At 40.7% G+C, this 19,615-nt stretch overlaps 1 long non-coding RNA gene across 2 annotated transcripts; it reads left to right on the top strand.

Moving 5' to 3' along the window:
• Positions 1 to 5,132: 5,132 nt before the first annotated feature.
• Positions 5,133 to 18,007, top strand: LOC140507283 (uncharacterized). Of its 2 annotated transcripts, none has more exons than XR_011968276.1 (3): positions 5,133 to 7,765; positions 9,750 to 9,926; positions 17,371 to 18,007. It is a non-coding gene; the product is annotated as an uncharacterized lncRNA (long non-coding RNA). The 2 variants fall into 2 exon arrangements; XR_011968275.1 differs by having other exon boundaries at positions 5,133 to 8,737.
• The last annotated feature ends 1,608 nt before the right edge of the window (positions 18,008 to 19,615 follow it).

Raw genomic sequence — 19,615 nt, 5'->3', positions numbered from 1 at the left:
CTCTGAGGTGACCATGGTATTCACACCCTCTTACATCATACCTTGTCTAGTGCAGCAGCTCTCAGATCTTTTTCTTGGATATTTGAACAACAGAGCTATCTTTGGAAGTGTTGGGTTCAGTGCTAGTCAAAACCCTTAGGAATCCCTCAGGTTATTCCTGGTTTGTTTGCTCTTTAACCTGTGGTCTAGTGGTATTCCCAAAACTGAGGGCACAGGCAATGAGTGGGCATGGCAGATCCCTCACTCTTCTGGCCTGAACGATCAAAATGATTGCTAGGATTTGACCTCTGGTTTCACCCTTCTGGGTTTAACACCTTGACCTAACCAAGGCAGCTGCCAAACCCCAAACCTTACTATGGACCATTCACTAATGTTGAGTCATGGTCTCAGTGGGTCTGGAAACTGGTAACTACTGCCTCTCCATGATATATCCCCTGTGGGTATTAAAATTGGGTAGAGAGCACAGTGAGTCTTATAAATAATTTGGACAGTTATATCAAGACTACATGTAAATGCACAATAGTGAGGAGAGATTGTTTACCAAGGCAGTCAGATGAATTTGTCTTGTTCCCTCAATAATTAACAGTTCCCAGCTCAAACAGTATTATTCTACTTACCTTGCTTAGTGTGGCCTCAAGAGCACTTCCCAATTATTTGCAACTAATGACTCAGGTCACTAGTATACAAATGTCTTCCTCATTGAAGTCCGTTTTCAAATTGTGAAAGTAGTTTCCTAGCACCCAAGTGAAGTGCCAGTCTAGCTTTGCCAAGGTAAGCAGGGTGATCGGTGACTGCCACCCAGGAGATCTGCTCAGTAGCAAAACACTATCCACTTAGCTTGAAAACAATACCCCACACACACACGTACACACGCATACACATGCATATGCACACTCACACCATGCATATACACACATCCACATTATACATGCACACCTACATACATACATATACATCCTCAGTTTCACTTTTATTCTGCAGTACTGCAAGAATACAAATTTTGCCACCAGCTAATCCTAGTAAAGATGAGGGGTGGCCGCCTTTAGTCTGACAACACGTGCCAATTCAGTTTCTTGAGCACTCACATCACCTAGTCCTGATAGTACAGAAGGGCAGAGGTGACCAGTGCAGATGGGGATATGGAATATCATGAGTAAGGAACAGAGAAAGAGCCATTTGGCTGTATCACACAAGGTAGCCATAGAGAGATTGGAAGAGGTTCAATTCAAGCGTTTGGAAAGAAAGTATGGACCCATGTTAGAAAGGGCTTTAAAAGCTCAACAAGAGTTTACATTTTTTTTCCCTCAAGGCAACAGGTAGTCACTGAATTTGACTGAATAAGTGAGTGACATGATCAGCTCTCTACTTAAGGAAAATTACTGGAAATGAATCTCTTAGCTAGTATTTTAGCATAAGATATTGACATGGGAATAGTGAAAAGATAGAGCCAGATTTAAGCCAGAATAAGAAGTTTGACACATATTTGGGAGGCAATGGGGAGCTATTGAAGATTGGAGGGAGGGTGCAGGATCAAATATAGGTATAAAGAAGCTTAATCTATCAACAATAGTACAGGTTAATTGGAAGAAGTAAAGACCAATTTAGTGGCCTAATTCAACAGTGCAAAGAAAAGAATTTACAGCCTGATTTCAATTGGTGACAATGCTTCCTTGTGTTATCGATCAGTTGCTTTGTGTCCTACTCTTTCATGACCCCATTTGGGGTTTTCATGGCAAAGATACTGGAGTGGTTTGCCATTTCCTTCTCCAGCTCATTTTGCAGATAAGGAAACTGAGGCAAACAGGGTTAAGTAACTTGTCCAGGATCATAAAGCTATTAAGTCTCTGAGACCAGATTTGAACTCAGAAAGATGAGTCTTCCTGATTTCAGGCCTGGTGCCTATCCATTGTGACACTTAGCTGCCCTCCCTTATGATGGTATTTGTGCAATGCAATTTTGCAGCTCTGGGTCTCCAACTCTTCTTCTTTAGGACTTCCAATTTCCAAAAAGGGAGATAGAGCATACACAGTATCCCTATGCGATAGACTCAGGAAGATGTAAGCTATGTAACAAGCCCCGTTCTCTCTAAGGAAGGATGAGGTAAAATCAGCTCACAAATGCAAGGGGAGGGAGAGAAGAGAATGCGTACCTACTAAGTGCCATGCTAAGCATTTTAAGACTATCTCATTTGAACCTCACAATCCCCTGGGAGGTAAGCGCTATCATTATCTCCCACTTTATGGTTGCAAAAACCAGAAGCTCAGGGTCATATAGCCAGGAAGTTTCTGAGACTGAATTTCAAATGAAGTTTTTAAAGAATTTTCTCAAATATGTAAAACATCTCATCAGTTTTTTTCTTAGAAAACAGTTACTTTTTCTTTTTTTAAATAGCATTTTATTTTTTCCAGTTATATGTAAAGATAATTTTTGACATTCATTTTTTATAAAATTGGGGGTTCCACATTTTTTCTCCCTCCCTTCCCTCCCCCCATTCCTAAGATGGGAAGCAATTTGATAGAGGTTCCATGTGAAGACACTATTTTCTTAACCAGCTGTTCATTTCTCAAATCTACTTTTGTCTTTTGGATTGGCAGCAGTGATGAAAACATCAGCTCTGCCCCAAAGACTTTTAATTTTTCCCTAGGATTTTGTACTCCTTGCCAATGCTTTCCAAATTCCTTTTGACGGTATCATGTATTCCTACTGTTAATGACCAGAAGTACATCGCAACCCTGTGGTTTTCGTAAGTCTGTGGAAATTCTCTGTCCTGGATTCATGTCCCAAGAATACAGCCAGCCTCTCTATTATTAATGTTTAAAGGACAAATCACTGCCTCACTGTCCCTCACAGGGGTGGGGAACCTGTGACTTCAAGGTTCTCAAGTGCGCCCCCCACAACCAAATCTAAACCCCACAGAACAAATTCCCTTAATAAAAGGATTTGAAAACAGTTATTTTTCTCATTTAGCATTGTTAGTTGTGCTTGTGCAATTGGTTTATGCTAGTTATTTTTAAATAAGTTAATATTTTAACATTGTATCAGCTCTAATTTCTAAAAAGGGAAATACTGATATAGTCAACATAAACCAAAGTTATTTGGGGTTCTCCATAATTTCTAAGACCTCAAAGTCTGAGAGCAACTGCTGCAGTGATGAAAGCAGTGGCTGGTACAGGGTCAGGCTGATTTTGGCCTGAAGCCCAAGGGAGGCTAAGGACAGAGGTGAGTGGACTAGGCTCCTTCAAAGACTAAACTGAGGCTTATGGAAATGTGGTGTGACTCTGGACCAGAGGACAAGAGAGGGAGTTATAATAAAGAAGGAGTAGAAAAAAATTGTGTCTGGTTCTATTGGGATGTTTAATCTAAATTGAAAACCTGAGTACACTGGACGGGTTGATACTAATCAGTTCAGTAAATATACCATGCTGTGAAACCCATTACTAGCCATGATGAATTGTTGTGCACCCAACTAACTTGCTTGTGTATGGGGGACTTGCTGTCTGTCCTTCATTCTCGAAGAGGACCAGGGACATCAGCAGGGGGTGTCTTGACTTGGAAGTGAATTGCATTTAAGTGAAGCAGAGCTGGCAAAATCATCAGTTTGAGGGACAAAAGAAATAATGAAAAGGAAGAATCAATCAATCAACTTGTGCCAAGTACTGTGCTAAGCACTAAAATGAAATCCTTTTCCTCAAGGAATATGCATTCTAACAGGGGAGAGGAAAAGTACACAGATAAGTATATACAGAATATGTGCAAAATTAATAAAAGGCAGCTTGGGCAGTAGGTGATGAAGTAGATGGACAGAGTGCCAGGCCTGGAGCCAGGAAGACTCATCTATGTAAGCTCAGATATGGCCTCAGACTCCTACTAGCTGTGTAGCCCTGGGCAAGTTACTTAACCCTGTTCTCCTCAGTTTCCTTATCTGTAAAATGAACTAGAGAAGGAAAAAGCAGACTACTCCAGTGTCTTTGCCAAGAAAATCTCAAATGGGATCATGAAGAGTTGGACACAACTGAAATGACTGAATCACAACTAAACAGTCTTGGGAAGGGCAGACTACTTGGAGGAGGAAAGAGCTTTGAAGGTGGTAATTGACCTAAGTTTTCAAGGAAACCAGGGGTTCCATGAAGTGGGTGTGAGGAATGAGAATATGTATGAGGAGCAATGACAATACTGGAGACCACAAAGGAAGGAAATGGGATGTCTCAGTATGATCTTCTCTGATGCATACTACCTGTGTGACCTCAAGGAAGTCACTCAACCTTTCTAAGCCTCTGTTTCCTCATCTGGACCATAGGGTCTGTGGAAGGGAATAATGTGTAAGAATGCTGAAATTGCAGAAAAAGACCAGGCTGTGAAGACCTTGAAATGCCAGAAATGAGAATTTATCACAGTGATAATCTCTCAAACATCTTCAACTCATTTTCCATGACCTATTCTTTTATTCTATTCCATTTTATTTATTGATTCTTTTAAACACTTAATGTTTATTTTTTCCCCAGTTACATGTTAAAACAATTTTTAACATTTTTTTTTAACAAGAAGAACTTTGTGCACAGTAGCAGCAATGTTGTTCAGTGATCAACTGTGATAGATTTAGTTCCTCTTAGCAATACAATGAAAAAAGACTCATAATGGAAAATCCTGTCGTCATCCAGAGAAAGAACTATGGAGTCTGAATGCAGATTAAAGCATGCTATTTTCTTTGTGTTTTTTCTTTCTCGTGCTTTTTCCCTTTTGTTCTGATTCTTTCACAACATGACGGATGTGGAAATCTGTTTAATAGGATTGTACATGTATAGCTTATATTAGATTGCTCGCTGTCTTGGTAAGGGGGAAGAGAAGGAAAAAAATTGGAACTGAAAATCTTGTAAAAGTGAATGTTCAGAAGAATTACCCCCCCCTTTTTTTTTAAAGTTTTGAGTTCCAAATTATATTCCTTTCTCCTTGTCCACTGCAATTCAAACAGTATGACATCCTTGGTGCAAAAGGAATTATCAGCGTCTTCATTTTGAAGGAAACTTAGGAAGAAAAACTCAGTTTGGGAAGGGGTCCCTAACTTAGAGAATAGAGTTTGAGTTCAAGGACAAGGGATAGGCTTAGACCTATTCTTGGTTAAAATGTGTTCCATAAGGGACAGAATTTGTACACCTTACTCTCCAAAATGAGAGAATAGGCTCTTGATGGGCCAGGCAGCCTCTTTCTAAAAAGGGAGAAAGAATTCTGAGGCCAGAACAAATGCAAAATCCCAACCAAGTGCCTAGAAATGCTTTGTTTCGTTTCTATTTCATATTCATATCTGTATCATTTTCATATTCAGGTGTTGATCAGTCTTTCTTTTCTCCCACATCTTTCCTCACGTCTTCTTCATAAAAATGAGCATGAATGATCATTCCTTTAAAAAAAACTCCTTCAATTTGGAGTGCAAGTCTTAGAAGCCTGGAATCTGATCCTTTATCTCAAAAAGACCTAGATACAAAATCACACATAATGAGAACTAAATGTTCTTTTAGCTTGTTGTGTTACTAAAGGAATCTGTAATATTCTCTAGGCTTCAACAGAAATAGAACCCAGCTACTAACTGTCATTCCTGTTCTCCAGTGGTTTTAATGCCTGTCTGGAGAAGTCTGTCAGAAGACTGACTGCAGGTTGTCCAGAGATATCTTTTCCAGATCAACCCTGGGAATACAGATTTTCAATACTGTCATCTAGATAGCTTGAGGTCCTAGGAAGACTAAGGGAAGCCCCAGGGGCTTCAAATACCAGACGTCCATGACCCTTGCTGTGTCATTAACTTATTCATGTCACCAGATGACACCACCAAAGCCAGAGCTAGGACAGGGCTAACATGGCTACTTTCCTGTTACAAAGCTATGACTAGTGAAAGACAGTCACATCTGCCATTTTATTTTGTTCACACTACTGTGCCAGGATGACAGCTTCATTGTTACAATGCCTTGACCACTGACAACTTGGGTTGCCACTTCATGGCACCCCCAATTTTGGGGTCAGGACTTCAACTTCAAGGTCCCTACGCCCCAGCCTCTGGATTGTAACTCCAACTGTGCCATCACTGACCCAAACCATTAGGCCTGGATAACTATTCCAGTGACCTAAAACCAGAGCCATAGCTAATCCTTCACCATGTCTGGACCACTGGGCCAGGAGAACATTTGCTTATTTTCCAGGCCTTGGCTATCCATCTGAGAGTCCAGTGGGCTCTGATTACAAAGCTAGGGATACATTTGAGTTCATTAAGACCTCGAGACCAACAACCTTGAAGTTCCACAGGTCTAAATCTGTGAGTAACAATTTTATTAGACATTAGTAACAGCACAAAAGTTTTAACTTTACCTTAATTAATGGCTCATACCTCAATCTTATCCTAACCATCAGGCCAACAATCCAAGCTACCATGTTGAGGCTTGTCCATTGCTGCTACCAGAGCAAATTCTTCCTAAAGCTAATCAGGTGCCCATGCCTTGGGCTGAGGCTCTATTTTTCCTGAATATGAATCACTAAGTGATTATTCCATGGCATTTGGACTTCTGATCTGAGGTTCACCTGGGCCTAAAGTGAAGGCCATGGCAACCCTGAGACTCAATCACTCAATTGAGTCTATATAGGAAATGAGGCTTCACTGAGCCTAGACTATTGAACCACACACATAGTGGCAACTCCAATAGATCCTGGCATCAAAACTTCAGCACTGTGGCCTGAACTTCAGGAAGAAGATTTACTGAACCCCAAATGTCAAACATCAGAGGCATGAAGACGTGAGGAGTGAACCAAGTCTGCACTAAACCCTGTCTACCAGGCAAGAGCCAAGCAAGTGGAATTATCCTACTAGACTTAACCTACATTAAGTCTGGAGTATCAGTCTGAGGTTATATTGGGCCAGGACCAAAAGATGAGAGGTACGACAGGCTCCTTGATGCAGGCAAGATCATATGTTCATATATTTGGAGCTGAAAGGAACCCTAGAGGTCATCTTGTCCCACTCTCATTTTACAGAGGAAGAAACATAGGTGCAGACAGATACACTAGGTTTAAGCAATGGGGCAAAGAACTCTTTTGGCCTTTACCTCCACTGGCTGCACTTTCATAGACTATGAACCATCTGGCCAAGGCTGTATTGGTCCAATGCTTCAAGTTGTACCTCTAACCAAGCTGAACCATTGGGTCATTTGTCTTTGTCCCAAATATTCAACTAGAGATCAACAGAATCCTTGATACTAGACTGCAGTGTCATAGGGCCATGACTACCAGGCCACACTCTATGAGGTCTTGAACATCTGAACATGCACTTCAACAGACCTAGACCAGCAGGGTGAAGATACACTGGGTCCTGTCCATTGAGCCATCACTCTAATGGGTACCAGTTGCCTGACCAAAGTGACAGTGAACCACAATATCTTGGCCACTCTTCCAAGCCTGGACCAATGGAAAATGGGTACATGAGGTTCTGAACTTCAGACCATATCTCTGCCCTTCCTGGTCCACTTGACCTAAGTTCCACCTGACCCTTTGGGTCAAATTACTGCGAGGTCATGCACCAAGCTCGACTCTCCAGACCACATCTGACAAAGAATGTCAAGTGATACCTCCAACGTGTCCTGATCATCAGGTTGATACTGCATAGGACACCATTCCACAGACAATATTTTTAATGTGCTTGAAATGCTGAGCAGCAATGTCTCCAAACCTGACCTGCCACACACCTCCTTAAAACAAATTGATCCCTCAGCTACTTACAGCCTCAGCTGTAAGTTCTAATCCTCAGGTGAAATCTATATGGGACCTACCTAAATTCACAGAACATATACCTCAACTATGTTATCCATGGTCTCAACATCTCTATCCAGTCCAAAGCCCCACATCAAATCTCTACTTAGCCATGACTTCCTAAGAGGGCCAGAGTCTAGTGTGATCTGTTATTAATAAGTCTTCCTCACCCTCTAGACAACAAGCCATCAGGAGACTAGGCTGAGAATACTAGGCCCCACAGAGCCTTCAATCTCAGGACAATGCTGGTCATGAGACTGGGAATACTTCAGATCCCAATCAGTCCTAGTAAGAGGGATTTTCAACAGGTTTAGATGTGCAAGAAGTAGTTCCCGCCAGCACAATGAGGCCCCAAAAGACTTTGAACTTCAGGTTGACTGCTAGGATGAGGGTCAATCTGTTCTCTTACCTTTAGAAAACATAATCTCCAGAGGGTTTAAATAGTATTAATCCATTCAGCAAGGGGCATGAAGGAAGATTATTTCCAATGGAATTGTTAATGAAATAACTAGTTCCCTCATCTACGAGAATATATGAAATGATGGAGAACTCATTTTTCTGTGACAGATGAAAAATCATCCTACACTTAGTCCTGGGAGATGTACAAATTAAAAAGCCTACAGGTCAACAACATTCACAGGGAGGGATACAGCTCTCCTTCAGTTCAATACAAGTAGCATTTGTGAAGGATCTACTACACATCAGACACTGTCCTTGGAACTGAGGGTACAAAAACCAAACCGATAGTTCCTGTCCTCAAGGAACTGAAGAGGAAAATACATTTATCCATGTAGCAGGGCCTTAGAGACAGAAGTGTCCTGACAGAAGAAAAGTCCCTCACAGGAGCCCCTGGGAACAGCAAGGCTAGATTGGTCTGAAAAGAGAGTTTGTTTCTTCTCCTATCCTAAAGGAAAAAGAGATCTCTGAGAATCTGTGTGTAAACAGGAGCAAGGTAGTGAGCAGAATTCTTGAGCACACTATTGGAGAAATTCCACAGTCAGACAGACAGACCAACAGACAAACAGACAGACAGACAAAAGGATGTTGAGTGCAGGTGGAGATAGAGAGAGGCTAGTGTAATAGCTTGCTTTGAGCAGTTGGAGCTCCTTGGTGCCAGCAGCTCTAACTTGAAGGTTGGCATATCTGGGGCTGACTGATCTTTGCTGAACTACCCATTTGAAAGAGGACAGAGATTTTTTACTTTCTATTTTTTGGCCTGTTCTGTTATTGCCCACTCCTCCCTTCACCTGTCCTGGAGGGGGTTATATATAATGTCTCAAACTTCTCCTATAACATTTCTGTTTAATTAGAATGGAAAACAGGTTTAATATAGCTTTGCCTGCTCATAGCCCTTTCAGATCTGTGTGCTTCATAAACGTGCATGGGAAGGGAAGAATATTGACTAGCGAGGCACATGGACGGGAGACACGTGGGACAGAGGACAGGGTCTCTCTGTGTCAGAACTGTCAGTGCCAGAGGATCAGATTTAAAGCTGGAAGGGGTTGTAGAAACCCTCAAGTTCAGCCCCTTCCTTTTTCAAGATGAGAAAATTGAGGCACAGAGAGATTAAGTGACTTGCCCAAGTCACACAGCTAGGACCCAAAAGAATCGAGATGTGAACCCAGGGCCCCCTCACTTCAAATCCAGCAGAACTTCTACTGTGCTATAAATGAGAAAAAGTTACTGATTTTTACATTTTATAAACTTTCTAAAAAAGGTAATTTTTTTAAAAAGAGAAATGAAAGCTTAAAACTATATACTCTCTGGTAGGAGGTTGGACTATTGTTTTGGGTCACGTCACCTTCTCCATTCTTCCACTCTATGCACTTTCATAATCCCTACCCCCACCCACGCTTGGGGAAGAGCCAAGGATCATAGATTTAGACTTAGGATCTACAGGATCATAAATTTAGAGTTAGAAGACACCTTAAAAGGCAATCTAGCTCAATCCTCTCATTTTACAGATGAAGGAACTGAGGCTGAGACAAGTTAAGTGACTTGCTTATGACCATACTTTTAAGGCAGAATTTGAACACAATGCCTCCTGGGAGGAGGAGAGAGGCTGGAAAGAATGGAGATTTCTAACAAGACCAGAGAAGAAATAAGGATCCTACACCTCCTTTACTGTGGCAATTCAGCAGGTGAGTATGTCTACTTTATACAAACCATCTACCTTACAAGCACTCTATTACATATAGGGAGCTTGTCTTTAGCATGTATTTTGAACTTTGGGGGTTATTTTTCTGTTTTGAGAGTTTGCATACTCAGCTAAATCATTTTTCCTGTTTCCTTTTAAGTAGAATTTCCTATATTGTTGCTGTAAGTATGAAAGATACATGTGCTATGATTATTTAAATTATGATTTTTCCCTCTCCCTTGCTTTGTGTTGAGTTGAATTTAGTTTAATATTTTGTTGCTTTGTGGAAAGCTTCTTTATCCAGTTTTGTAGGTTCACTATGCTGCTTGCTGGATTTACGATTTTGATGCACAATTTTGTTTTCCTTTTGAAATATACTTTTTTATTTTTATGTTACTTTATGATTCTTCTGGCCATTTTCAATGTGGTTTTTGTTATTAATGTTGGTTCCATCTGGTGGTTTTGCTTTGCTGTGAGTTTGTCTTGTATTTGGGTTTTCAGGCTCTCTGTGTGTTGCTTTCACTATGCTCATCTTCTGCCTTTCCATAAATTTCTTTTTAAATGAACCACTATCACAGTGACATTGTTACTAAATTGCCTATATGTATGCAAGTGGATACAGTTGCTACTGTTTACAAATTTGTTTTACTGTTTATTGTTACATGTTAATTGTTTTGGAGCACTTGTTTATAGTTTCTGAATAATATAACTGCATGGTTAATTCATTTTTCTTTTGTAGTTGGCCAAATATTGGCATTACGAATCAGTATTTTGACGGTTTAAGTATTACATTTTCAAAGCTCTCTCATTTCATGGACATTAGTGATATTTGGAGCCAATGAGCTTACATTTGGGGCTATTATAAAGGTCTTGAGGGACCCAGCTAGGGGATTCTTTATACTGGGACAAGGTCAGGAGAATCTACTAACTTTAATCTGTTAAAGTACTCTGTAAATTACCAGACCCAGCTGATGATTCAAAAAAGTACCTGGAAAAATTTAGATGGGGACAGTAGCCCCAAAATGAATTATAGTCCCCCCCCCTTGAAAGTGGAGTGATATAGAAAAGGTGCAATATTAATGAATAGTGGTAATAAAACATAGTAATAGTTATTTTTTAAGTGCCTGCTATGGGCCAGCCTCAAGAGAAACAAGTAAGTTGGTGACCTTGCATAGCCCTCCCTCAAATCAAAGTCAGCTACAAATCATGTCATCATCGTGAGGTCATGGTCCTCTTCAAGAATGAAGGACAAACACACAAGCTTGAATATATACTTGGTTTCTCACCTGAACAGAAAACCAAGGCAAGATTTTTGCCATCAGAGTTAAATGCCTCCAGTGTGGATGAGACTGATCTTACATCCTTTATTAAAGTACTATCTGTGTCTAGAGAGAAGGCTGGTTCCCTCAAGTCAGGGAGCAGAACTACACCTCTGAATAGAGCCAGGGCTATGTCCCCTACTGGCTAACTAAGCTGCATAGAGAAGTATCAGTGGGCATCAGCTTCCAGGCAAAATATTTCACTACACAAAGAAAAAAAATCCAAGAGAGGATATTTCTCAGGACTGGACTTTGTGTCTCCCCTGCTTCTCAACACTCCCAGAAGACTCATTGTGTACTAAGCTGGGTATACAAAAGAATCACTAAAGAACTAGCAGGTATAAAGAAAGGACAAGAGTGGGTGCTAGATGTGAAGTATCAGAGGGTATTCTCTGAAATCCTTGTGGGACAAAGAAACCATGAAGTAACACAGAAAGGATTTTGAGGTGTGCTATGTCTTTGGCCTCATAGAAGAAATAGGACTTAGGGAGGGTGGCAATTCCATTCAGCACAAAGAGTTGCTAATTCCTGGTGTGGGTGACCAGGCACCTGTCAAGACTAATAAGGAAAGCACTGATTCTCCCCAGAAAAAAAGCAGACCTGACCAGAATGATTCAAGTCACCAGAGAGCTTTAGGGTTTGCTTGATTTCAGATATCCCTAAATATTGCCATAGTGATATAATAATCCTGACTCTGTGACAAGCTGGCAAACCACACAAAACTGTTTGAGTTAATGGTGAAGGCCTGACAAGATATCCATCCTCACAAATATACAACTGCCACTACATCAGGAACATTTTCTCTTCCACAATCCATCAAACAAGGGATCTGCTCTTAAGATGCAAAGTCAGCTGAGAAGAGACTAATGGAAAATGTAGTGAAAGACAGACCTATGGACAAAACCACTCCACCTAGAAAAGTAGCATGGTAAGGGAATAAAAGTCATGCAAACCTGAAAAATAAATACCATCATCAGAAAAATAACGGAAAGGCAGAATTATCTTCTATTGCAGCTGCAGAGAAGATGGCCTATGGACCAGGAAGGAGAATGCAGCATTGTTGCTTCAGGAGTGAATGTCTACCATACCAGCATCAGAAAAAGAAGATAAGGCCTAAGAAGGTGATCATTCCAGTTCTCATAAGCAAGGATCATGACCTTGTCAAGTGACCCTTTTGTGGGTCTTTTCCACCTGTACTCATGGGACCTCACAGAGAGATAACAGTGAAGACTGACAATGTAGATTGCACCGCTGTCCTGGAGAGTGGAGTACAAGTGACAAATATGTTCCTGTCATTATAGAAGACATTTGAGGAAAATACTTTTCCAACAACTGGAATGATTACACCTAGAAGGACTAAGTGACTGACACTACAATGTATCCTTTGTTGGGGTACATTGAAACAATTTTGGAATTACCCAAGGAAGCAGTTAGTTTCAACAAAGCCATGGAAACCTTGGTTCTCATGTGTCCAGACCCACAGCCTATCAGGAGAGTATCAGCTGTGCTTATCATTGACTTCATTTTGGTCCACATATTAGTATGAGATTGTAAGCATTATTCTGAGGATAACGACTACATCTAGCTCCCAGGATTGTTGTGAGAGTCAAAGTAAAGTCTTTTACAAACCTTAAAGTGCTATATAGATGCTAGCTGTTATTAATGCCATTGTTATTAGCAATAACAATAATGATGACTATTTATTATTTGTTTTTATAATAATAGCAGTACTTAAAAGAGCAATCTGGGCCCTAATACCTATATGCTTTGACCACCCTGCACATGACCTGTGCATAGACACACAGGAAGACAATCAAGCCATGTTATTCACATCCATCACAAGAGTACTAGCCCTCCGGCCCCTGAAGTAGATCTGGGGTACCAGAAGAATGAAGGAAGAGTTGAGGTGAAAGCGCAGTAAGAGGGCAGACATGGTTTCATTGCATGAGTAGAATGTGGGTTATGCCTGAGGAAGAGTACACAAGATCTAGCTCAGCGACTTCTGTCAGTACTGAGAAGGATCTAGGATAATGCCTTTGTCTGGAATGACCTCAGAAACCTTCTCAAGAACCTACAGGTCAGTTGTGCCATCCCAGAGTCTGATGGCCCATATGCATTGTCTGTTGTGGTGGAACTTAAGAAGAGTGGAAATATATGAATATGTGTAGACTGCCCTACTTTGGAAGAAAGAACCAAAGAGAGCCAGTGTACAAGACCAAGAATTTAAGGTGTCCTGGACTGTCTGTTTGGCAGCTAGTGATTTTTAGTACTGGATTCATGGCACCTACCAGATTCTTATGTTGAAGGAAGATAAAGATGACTGCTTTCATCTCCCGAGCTGGATTTTAATCAGCTTGAGCATATACCCCCTCCCAAGGCATCTTGGGAACACCTGCCACTTTCCAGAAACTGATGGAGAACACTGTTGGGTACATGGACTATCAACAAGTGTTGGTAACCCTTGATAACATAATTGTCCTTGAGAAGACCCCAGAAGAAAATAAAAACGGACCAACTAAAGTATTGAATTGGCTGGAAGAGAATGGCCTGAAGTATTTAGGTAACTGCCATTTTTACAGAGCTTCCGTGTGGATCATGGTATCTCAAAAAGATATGAGCATTGATCTAAAGAAATTAGTTCTTCTGACTTGGCCACATCCAAAAACCTATTGAGATCTAAGGAGTCTTCTAGGATTTTACAATATTATGGCAGTAGATTTCTAAACTACTGGTTAAACATAGGCATATTCTTTAGAAGAGGCACAGAATCAGAAAGGCAAGGTTTAGAAAGTTGTCTTAAAACCCATAAAGCCCTTTAGAAACAGATGAACAAACAGATATGAGCAAGCCTTCAAAGATCCAGTCAGTTGTCGCACACAGTCATCCAAACTGGTCTATGCAAATCCAAGCAAGAATTTTATCTTATGTACAGATGCCAATGCCAAGTTAGAGGACTCAGGAGAAGTATTGTACTGAGTGGGTAATGGCCACCAGAAACCAACCACTTGCCAGCAGAATCTTGGGTGACTATTACCCCACACAAAGTTCTATTTCTTGGTTTTGAAGTGGGTTGTCACTGAGAAGAGTTCAAGGACTATGTTTAGAGCACAGTTTAGGACTATGTTTAGAGAACAGTTACAGGTGTGGACTGACAAGAATCCACTGATTTGTATTCTTTTTTTATTTTATTTGTTTTCAGTGTTCTACAATCACTTTCACATACCTTAGATTTCTTCTCCTCCCTCCCCTTTCTCCCCTCCCTCCCCACGCTCTCCCTGAGACAGTGTGCCATCTTATAGAGGTTCTACACATGTGTTCCTATCAAATACATTTTCATCTTAGTCATGTTAAATAGAAAAATTAAAATGAATGTGAGAAACCATAAAACAAAACAAAACGTAACACAAGCCACTGACTTGTATTCTTGATAGTGCCAAGTTAGATGCTGTTTGCTGACATGAGTAGTAACACCATCCAACTAGGAATTCAACATTCACTACCAGCGAGGGAAGACGAATGTGGATACAGATTCTGTCACAAAGGCCACCTAACACCAAAGCCACAGTGATACCCAAGAAAAGAGTAAAGGTTAGATGTAACACCTAGGGAGCTGGGATCCAATTAAATATTAGCACAACTGAGAGTTTTACCCTTCAATCAGACAGCCACCCAGCAATGAATGTGAACCTTGCTTCCTTGAACCAATGCTCTTTATCTTCACGTGTGAATGACTAGCGATGTGAGCCAATGGCTAATGAAGGACTATGAGAAGTGATAGGTGAGAAGGCAGTGATATCAAGGACTAATGTTATAGTCCTCTGGAAGGCACTTTACTGTTGAGACAATGGTAGGAGATGGGGATATGCCACAAAATGTTGAACCAGATTGTCACTGCTCCTATACAAAGTATTTGGAAACAAGAGTGCTATCCAGAGCATATCACTCTATGGCTACGAAAGCTTTTTACAATCATCTTTGAAAAACCAGTCAAAGAAGCACCCCAAAAATAATGATGAATATATTTTCATGCAAACATCACCAAGAACCACAACACATTCTTATTGTACACAAAGTATGACCATCTTATTATTCATATTTAGATAATATAAGTATTAGCAAACCTTTGGAATATATCTGCACTGACTTTCTATGTCTAGAAGGCAATAGTAATAATATAAGCCATCTAATGGTGGTGGCTGATCACTTGACAAGGAATACATAAGCAGTACTCAGTTGGGAGTATTGTGAGAGGCGTACTTTTCAGGGTATGGACTTTCTGCCAGGGTCCAAGGAGAGGTTGGCTTTGGTTAGAACTAAGAAGTCTAGGACTATACATTACTATTTTCAAAGGGACCCTCAGCCTGAACATTTCAACTACACTTTGTTGGACATGTTCAAGACACTGAAACCAGAACAAAAACCCTAGTAGAATCCACATGTGTCATCTCTAATGCATATGTACATCTCCACCAGGCATGGATGTTTGAGCATGGGCAATCATAACCATCATGTCTCAAGGTTAAGAAAGAATGCATGGGGAAAGGAAGGGAAAAAGCATTTATGTAGATAGCCCTACTATGTGCCAGGCACTGTACTAAGTGCTTTTTACAAATATTGTCTCATTTGATCTTCATAACAACACTGAGAATTGGCTACTACCATTAGCCCCATTTTACAGTTGAGGAAACTGAGGTTTAAGGTTAAGATACATGCCCAAGGTTACGTATCTTGGAATTTTCTGAAGCCAGATTTGAACTCAGGTCTTTCCGACTCCAGACCTGGTGTTCATTCACTGTACCATCAGCTATCTCCAAGAAACTAAAGAAGCCATTAGAAGTTAATACATAGCTACAATTTCAGATCGGGACACTGACATAAACAAACAATAAAGCCTGAGTTCATTGTCAAGACCTTCAACAAGGTGACAGAGTTTTAGTGAGCTATCTTAGTGTTTGTGAGACATACAAGTTCTTAGAATGAGGGATAGCTACACAACAACTATTTGCATAGAGACCAGGCAAACTTTCCTATTTACAACTGAGTCCCAGGGATCAGTCTTGGACTCATAAAGACAATAAATGCACTTCAATCTCTTTTTGCCTAGAGGTAAGTTAGCAGGACTCCCTCATTCATTAGTAGAACCTGATAGATGTTTACTGTAGTGGACTTTAACCAAAAAAGACCTCCTGCAGTCAAGAAAATTCCATCTGAGACAGACAAGGGAGGAGAAACAAGCATTTCCAATGAAGGCTCTGCATACGGTAACCCAACAACCAGTGTGAATAATGAGTATTGGATGCAGAGAAATCACTTTTTCTGGTCGGTACTTAATCTTTTGAGTTTCACAACAGTCCTTTGAGGAGAGGTAGGAATGAGGATGGGAGGGATCTGTAATGGCATTGGTAGAGCGAACTCCCTGGCTGATAAAACTTCTACCAGGTTGGCATCTCATAGTTTTAGATAAGAAGTCACTAAACTTTTTTCATGGATCCTTTGGTAATCTCTTTTCTATTAAAGGGCCCCTTCCTTTGACTACTTTTTAAAGAGGCCTATTCACTGAATGGGCATTACATAACTCTAAGTGAGTACCTGAAAAGGCCTTAGCCTAAAAGGCCAAGGTCCCCCATTGCATCCTGGGTCATCTCCAGTCATCCTGATGAATATCAGGTCACTGGATTCAGATGGCTCTGGAGGAGAAGTGAGGCTGGTGACCTGCACAGCCCTCCCTCACTCAAAACAGAGTCAAGTGCAAGTTATGTCATTATTCTCTCATGGCATGGTCTTCTTCAGCAACGAAGGACGAACACATACATGTTGAGCTTATGTTGTTGTTTCTTGATATTTGGTTATTTTGTAAGTTTACTGATATTATTGCTTCATATTATGTATATTTGCTTATGTTCTAAGGATATGCATGTGCTACAGTGATATAGTCATATGATATGCCCTATATTAATTTAGACCTGTAGCTTGGAAAGCAATGTTTTACACCATTTTGCCTATTGCATGGATTGCTGATGTATATTTTCTGTGAGGAGCATCCTAAGGTGATTACTTGGGTTACTGAGTTAATTATCCTTATTCTATTAAGCACTGAAGTAATTTTGATCCTTTGATGTATTATTTCAGATATCAAGTATACTACAGCTGTCTTTGCAAGGGACTGCAAGATTCCTAACCGTGGAGAAAAATATAGCAGGGTCTCTGGAGACAAGTTGGGTTTTGGGGGTTTTTTCCTTTTTGTGATGGAAGAAAAATCTCCAAGTTTATGTGAGGTTCTAGGAAACTCAAGCTGGATGATTTTGAAAAGAGTTTGTTTCTTCTTTCATCTAGAAAGGAGGAGGGAGAAGAGATCTCAAAAGAGGCTCTACACAGCACAGAGGCCAGTGAAGACAATGAACTCACAAGAGAGGGAGATAGAGATTAGAGCAGGGGGACTGAAGTGGGAAGAGGCCAGAGCATGTCTTGTTTTGAGTAACCATCAGAGCTTTCCATTGCTGCTACCCTTTTCAGCATGAGAAGCATTTTTGGAGTAGGGCGATCATCACTAGGAACGCCCATTGCAGATGGTCATGTTTTATAACAGTGTCTTCTCTCCCCATGCCCTGTCCTAAAGGGCTTATATTAGGTCCCAAGTCTCCTTTTTAAAATTTGTTTATATTTTTGCTTAATTAATATGGAATGCCAGCTTAAGATAAAGTTTTGCTGAGTCATAACAGCTGATTTGTGTGCTTCTTTATCATAAGAAACCAGAGAGAAGGTCAGAGACAGGCAAAGAAAAGATAGAGTTTGATGGAATTGTCAAGGCCATCCTCATGGGAGACTCAAATACTCCCAATAAGAAAAAATTTTAATAATTTCTATTTTATAAACTTCCCAAAGCAGGGTTAAAAACAACAATGACAGTAACAAGGATAAATCTGGTTCCTCTTTTCCCCTAAGCAAAATGCCAGATTAATTAAACAGTTGCTCACTGCTGGGGAGACTGGGCTAACCTGTGGGGTCATGTGGCTTTCCCCATGGTTCTGCTTCATGCACGTTCACCAATCGTGTCTCCACCCCAGCCTGGGTGGGGGTGAGACCAAGCAATAGAGAGTAAGTCACGCCTGGTGGGAGGAGAGGGGAGAGTCTGGAAAAGACTGTGAACTCCCAACATTACAACTGCGGAGGCCATAGGAAGAACGAGAATCCTACCTATCCTCTTCCACAAAAGTTGTGTAGGCAGATTTCTTCTTTATAAAACCATCTACCTCATGGAGATATGATTCTATACAGAGGAACAAATAAAATATAATTTGGGGGAAGGAAAAAAGCACTAACAACTCTGGAGTGAGTAGGGGTCAGGGAGAAGGTCTAAAACCTTGCTGCTATGCAATAAGCCTGGAATGATGGAACAGAGCCAGGCTGTGAAAGGCTTTAAAATATCAGACAGGGGAGTTATTTTGTGTTAAAGCCAAAAAGGATCGATTGAGAGTTCTTGAGCAGATGAGTGATATGATTGGACCTTTAACAATTTTAGTAACTATCTGGAGGATGGATTTGAGACAGGAGAGACTGGGAGCAGGGAATCCAATTAGGTTGTGTAAATACAGAAAAGAGGATGCATACAAGTGATGTCATAGAAGTGAAATTGATAAGATTTGGCAATTGATTCGATCTACTTAAAAGGTGGAAAGAAGAGACAAAGGACGATACCTAGGGTAGCAGTGGGATAAGACGGAGGTGGAGGCAGCTGTTTCTCACTTCATGAGAATAGAATCTAAGGACACTTGTGGCTTAGTGACTGGAGATCCCTCAATAAAATAAAATTTAGAATTGTAAGGGAGCTTGTAGTTCAATATACTTCCTTATTCAGATGAGGAAAAAAAATTAATCCCTGATTCCCTTATTAGAATAGAAGTTGCTCAAAGGCAGGCACTATCTTGCTTGCTTATGTCAGTATCCCCAGTGCCTAACACAGGTACATAGTAAGGTCTAAATAATGGTTTTTCATTCTTTTTTCCCAACCTGCTGTGAATATTCATTTATTCCATCATCTCTCTTTGCTGCCCAAAGTAGGAATTGCAATGGGTAGGAGAAACTGATCATCTCATTTTAAAAGTCCTAGAACTTTTTGAAAGAGTTCTCATTCAAACTGCTACAATCCTGTGGCCCTAATTGACCAATGTGGCTGCAGAAGACCTATTACCAACCTGAAATACCATTCAGCTTTTCCGCAGAGTCCCACCCAGCAGACCACACCTCTACCAGTTTGCAACCTCAGGATCAAAACTTTTAACCACTTGTGATCTCTTGGCTGAAGCTGACTGGAGTTAATACCAGACTCAGTCTGTGCAGAATCCAGAAGCTGGCATTCCATTCATCACTATGGAAT

The sequence above is a fragment of the Notamacropus eugenii genome, chromosome 5 (assembly GCF_028372415.1).
Source record: "Notamacropus eugenii isolate mMacEug1 chromosome 5, mMacEug1.pri_v2, whole genome shotgun sequence".
Lineage (NCBI taxonomy): Eukaryota > Metazoa > Chordata > Mammalia > Diprotodontia > Macropodidae > Notamacropus > Notamacropus eugenii.
The sequence above is the reverse complement of the archived record's forward strand: the minus strand, read 5'-3'. Positions and strand labels throughout refer to the sequence as shown.